Below are 6,037 nucleotides of genomic sequence, written 5' to 3'. Positions count from 1 at the left end.
CATGAATGATGAAATAGAATCTGCATATTCAGAATTAAATGAAATACAATGTGAAAGGTTTTATTTTAAATAGTAAAATTACCATAAGCTTTAATTAGATTTTGTACTTAAAGCAATTTCTATAAGAATAGGCATAATTAAATCTAAAATATTTTAAAGTATATTTACTTTTACTACATCATTTGAAAATTTTAAATATGTTCTGTTGCATAAGAAAATAAAAGATGGAGCAATAGCACAGTCGTAAGGCATTTGCCATGCATGTGGCAGATCTTGTAGAAACCCTGGTTTGATACATGGATACTGTATGGTATCCTGGGCCTGAGAGCAGTGATTTTTGAGCATGGTCAAACTAATAATGGCTGGGAGTGCTGCATTGTGTGACCCAAATCCCCCCCAAATAAATAATTATTAAGTGTCTAATTAATTAATAGAAGGCTTATCTATTAGTACTATTTTAACATGTCATTTAGAAAAACACTGCACTATCAATTTACCCAAAAGAATTAGCCAGATACAATGGAATGTGATCTATAAATTAAACAAAAGTAAGAATTATTTAAAAAACAAAACATATATACTTAACTCTCATGCAAATTATGAAAATTCATCAAGTAATAACATTTAAAATACTTGTGATAAATAATATAAGATAATAAATATTCTCAATTATATAGAAAGCCTTAATAAGATTATTTCCCCATGTAGTTTATTTTTGGAAAAATTGTATATTATCATAACATTCATTCTATTAAGGAAGGTAGAATTGTTTTTAAAATATGGCTTAAATTTATATAAAAACTACAAATGTAAAATTTCCAATTACAAGAGAATGTAGTTCTAAGAAAATAATGTGCAGAAAAATATTGAATAAGTTTAATTATATTATATATTTGTATTCACCAAGCAGATTTCAAAATAGCAGTGTTTTAAGTACAAACAATTTTGGTGAAAGTTGATAGAGTAGAATAAAGACATTCACTAAGTATAAAATATTTATATGTTAATTTAATACAGTTAAGCAATTTGCTAGTAATATAAGTAAATATTTTTTACAAATAATGTAAGTATTTTATTTACTAACATAAGCCTATTTTATATAATGTCATATATCATCATTCTGAAGTATATTGTATTATACTTTACAACTGAAAAAAGTCACATTGAAAATATTTTTTCATAAACTGAGTACTAAATATATTTTCTCTTTTAAATGATAAAGGATGCTTTACATGCCTATTTGAGATTTTATTATTTCTATATACTGCTAATATTATTTGTTAATATTGCTTAGAATAAGAAATTAAGATGAAATATATTAATATAAATGATCATATCAATAATTCAGGTTCTTCTTATTTTATTTTATTGAAACCCTTTATAATTGGGCTTTGGACAAACAATGAATTAGGGACAAATTTCACCACATACAATGAATCAGGGCAAATTTCACCATATGGATTGACCTCCCTCCACAATATTCCCAAGTGTATCCCAAATACTTTTGCCCCCATGCCTACTATATGCAACCGATTTAAAGTATAGAATGAAAAAAAAAGTATAGAATGAAACCTGAATAACTTTAACTACATCAAACTAAAAAGTTTCTATATGGCAAAGGATAAATGAAGGAGAAATACAAATATGCAAGTAAGAGGGTAAAGGGTCAAGTGGTCTAACATGCATTGGTGGAAAATAAAGGGGTGGGAATAGAACCAAAGAGCCAAAAAAAAATTCAACAACAAAGTCAAGAGACCCAAACTCTAACAAGTATTTCATATTTGTGTTTATCCTTCACTCAATTTAATTCCTTCTAATTTACATACTTGTATGTTCAAGATAAGTCCCACTTAAATAGTGCATTTATTCATGCACTTATTATAAATACTACAGATAAGTGAAATTCTATATTTATTCTTGTTCTGATTTTCTTTAACATAATATATTCCAGATCTATCCCTGTTGCAACAAATTGCAAGATTGCATCGTTCCTTACAGCTATGTAATATTCCATTGTATATTCCATGTAACACATCTTCACTACCCATTTGTCTGTTGTTGTTGGACATCTATGTTGATTCCAACTTATAGATATCATACTCGGTGCTGCAGTGGAAATAAATGCTTTTGGATGAAATTTTTTCTGTCTTGGGAATTGATAAACAAATGTGGAATTGCCTTATAATACGGCAGATCAATTCTTAGTTTATTGAGAACCTTCCGTACTGTTTTCCATAGGGTTTGAACCAGGGAGCATTTTCACCAGCAGTGGATGAAATTTTCTTTGTCAGTTCATCCCTGCCAACAAAGACTGTTTCCAGTTTCCATTAGGTTTTAGGATTTATTCAGGAGTTATTCTTTTTTTTTTTTTTGTCCCCCAATTCACAATACAAACCAGGCAAAGGGCCTGTGTTGAGGTGTATATGTTGAGGTGCATTTACAACACCTCCTATTTCTATACAGTCAGTGTAAAGAACACAGCCTGTGGTAAGAATTGGAAGGTCTTAACTTTTCTTTTTGGGTCACACCCAGCAGTTCTCAAGGATCACTCCTGGTAGGCTCAGGTGACCACATGGGATGCCTGAATTCGAACAACTGTCCTTCTGCATGCAAGGCAAACACCATACCACCATGATATTTTAAGGTCCCCTTTTCCATATTTTAAAGAGTCTCATCGATATTGTAGTAACTATTCTTTGAATGTTGGATAAAAATAACCTATAAACTCCTCTGGTCCTAGACTTATTCTGTGGTAGTTCGTCTTTCTCTCCTTTCTCTCTTTCTTTCTCCCTCCCTTCCTCCCTTCCTCCCTTCCTCCCTTCCTCCCTTCCTTCCTTCCTTCCTTCCTTTTTTCTTTCTTTTCTTTCTTTCTTTCTTTCTTTCTTTCTTTCTTTCTTTCTTTCTTTCTTTCTTTCTTTCTTTCTTTCTTTCTTTCCCTTCTTTTCTTTTTTCCTTCTTTTTCTCTTCTTTTCCTTCTTTTTCCCTTCTTTTCCTTCTTTCCCTTCTTTCCTTCCCCTTCTTTTCTTCCCTTCTTCCTTCCTTTCTCCTTCCTTTTTCCTTCCTTCCTTCCTTCCTTCCTTCCTTCCTTCCTTCCTTCCTTCCTTCCTTCCTTCCTTCCTTCCTTCCTTCCTTCTTTTTCTTTCTTTCTTTCTTTCTTTCCTTTCTTTTCTTTCATTCTTTCTTTCTTCTCATTCATTCTTTCTAACTTTTTCTTTCCTTTTTCTTTTTTCTTTTCTTTCTTGTCTTTTCTTTGTTTTTCTTTCCATCCTTCCTTTCTCTTCCTTCCTTCTTTTCTTCCTTCCTTCATTCTTTCTTTCTTTATATTTCTTTCATCTTTCTTGCATTCTTGCTTGCATTCTTTCTTTTTCTTTCTTTCTCTCTCTTTCTTTCTTTATCTCTTTTTGTTCTCTTATTTCTTTTTTGCTTTTGTTTTCTTTAGTTTTTTGGGCCGCATCCAGTGGCACTCAAGGGTTACTTCTGGTTATGCAACCTGAAATCAGTCCTGTCAGTTTCCTGGGGGACAACATAGGATGCTGGGTATAGAACCAGGGTCCATCCTGGGCCAGCCGTTTGCAAGACAAATGCCTTAAATGTTGTGCTATCACTCCAGTCCTTTGATAATTTCTTAATTACTTTTACAATTTTCTTGATAATGATTAACCTATTTAAGATGTCCACCCTCACTCAGTTTTGGGAGATGATGTTTCCATAATTTTCTAGTTTATCTAGCTTAAAAAGTACAAATATTAATAATAAACTCATAATATCTTGGATTAGTTAGCATACTCTTGTATTTTCAGCCAGTTAATATATTTTTTTTGGTCACACCAGGTGACACTCAGGGGTTACTCTTGGCTATGTACTCAGAAATCACTACTGGACCAGGGCCCCATTATGGGACACTATGGGATTAAACTGTGGTCCCTGCTAGATTAGTGTGTGTAAGGCAGACACCCTAACACTTACACCACCACTCTGGCTGCTCAGCCCTTTAATTTCTGATCTACTATATTCAAGCATTTTCCCTTTTTCTTCTGTGTTATTTTTGCCAACAATTGGTTACCTTGTTTTTTCTTTCAAATAACCAGCTCCTAATTTCATCAATTTTTGTATTGATTTCTTGTTTATATATTGTTGGTTTCTGCTCTGACTTCTATGTTTATATTTTTTCTTCTTGTGTTCCGGTTCCTTTTCTGTTGGTTTTCCAAATTTTAAGATGTGTCTTAAATATTTAAAGTTGTTGTTTTTATCGTTTTTTCAATCCTTGTGCAGGATGGACCTATGTAGGCTTTCTACTTCCTCCTCAATTTGATTTTAGAGATTACATACCTCTACTATCAATCCCTTTGATAGTTTCTTGCGCTTAAAATCATAGAATTGAACCTATATTGTAAACAATCATGCCTATCATGCATATAGCCCTTCTTATATATTATCCTTCCTCCTTCAGAACTCCTTTTAAGGCCAAAATATATGACGAGATTATAAATTGGTACCATAACACAAATCTCAAAATTATCTCTTAAGGAATTACTCAACTCTCCACGCAGGGGCAAAGCCTCCACAGTAGGTCTTATGAGGAATCCCATGGGGTTTTCTCAGTTCTCATGCCAGGGAAATCCAGGTATTCATCTGGTGGGCCTACTGAATCTCCCTTTAATGAAGATGCCTATTCATGGCCTGACATGCCTATTCATGGCCTGCTGCAAACCACGTCTCAAACTCAACAAGTCTCTGATGTGAGATGAAAATGTGCCCTGGAACTCCCCCAACAAGAATATCAAAAAATACTTAATGGGGATATCTATATTATTCTTAATAGTGATAGCTCATAATGTGTTTATTTTCAAAGGAATGGGTAGTTTCCTCCATCCTTTTTTAACTACTAACTTTTTAATCTTTTTTCAATTTTATATTTATAATTGTTAATTTCACTTAATTTGGTTCTCTTTGGTATAAAATTCTATAAAAAAAAGTCCTGCTTGGGATAAAAGCCCAGGTCAAAAACAGAACCTGTCAATATTAGCCCCCCATACACCAAAAATATAATATGGCTCCATTACCTTTTGCATAGGCATACTAAAAAAGACGGGGGATCTTATGTATAGAAACAAACTCTATTCTACTAGGGATAAGAGCCCTTACACTTTATAATACAGGGGCACCTCCCAACCTGAACATGTGTCATGAGGACCTGACTCCATATGATTGTACAATGACCATCCAACTCTGAAACCTATATCCCAAAAAAGATACGACACACCTCTCTACAGCAACATCAGGAACAAAACTTCCCCTGGGGTTTCCCAAAACTGCTCTGGCACCAAATGACAACAGGTTGACAAAACAATCTGACAACAAGAAAACAGCAAAAACTTGATCCAAGAGCAAGCAGGCTGCCTTATCTAATCACCTGATGGTAAGATGAATTCAGAAGACATGCCATCCTTTGATCTGAGCAAAACCAATATCACTAATTACAGAAGACAGATATTTACAACCATTACTGGGCAGAACTTTTCCTGGGATGAATAAGAAGATCATAGCCTAGGCTTTTTGCCTAGGATTTGTAAAAAACCACGACTTTTAACCTCAGAGTTCTGATCTTGACAACCATGACTGAGCAGAACTTCTGGAGATATAAGAAAAGACTCTATCCTAGTCTTTGACCTAGGATCTGTGCAAAAACCAAGATCACTAATTGCAGAAGAATGATTACAAAAAACGTGAGGGAGCATATTTTCTAGAACGATAACAAAAGACTCTATCCTAGACTTTGTCCTATGATCTGTTGAAATACCAAGATATCTACAAGGACTGATTGTCATCAACAACTGAGCAGAAAGTTTCCTGGCACCTTAAAAAGATCTTGGGGTTTGAAAATGAGCGTGTACAGAGCTGTAGCTACTCCCATGATAGTATGTTAAGTGAAAAAGTTCTTTTTCTTTGCAAAAGCTGGCTCCCTGTGTGTGACACCAGGCGGGGAAAATCCGCGAAAGTACACCGGCCCAGTGGGGCTCAGCTGTGAAAGACTGTG

General features: G+C 34.0%; 1 non-coding gene across 1 annotated transcript; it reads right to left on the bottom strand.

Moving 5' to 3' along the window:
* Positions 1-2,368: 2,368 nt before the first annotated feature.
* On the bottom strand, positions 2,369-2,504 carry LOC126014789 (small nucleolar RNA SNORA51). The gene has a single exon (XR_007497782.1). It is a non-coding gene; the product is annotated as a small nucleolar RNA SNORA51 (small nucleolar RNA).
* Between the last annotated feature and the right edge of the window lie 3,533 nt (positions 2,505-6,037).

Source organism: Suncus etruscus, chromosome 7 (assembly GCF_024139225.1).
Source record: "Suncus etruscus isolate mSunEtr1 chromosome 7, mSunEtr1.pri.cur, whole genome shotgun sequence".
Taxonomy (NCBI): Eukaryota; Metazoa; Chordata; class Mammalia; order Eulipotyphla; family Soricidae; genus Suncus; species Suncus etruscus.
This window is presented reverse-complemented; position numbering and strand designations above follow the sequence as displayed.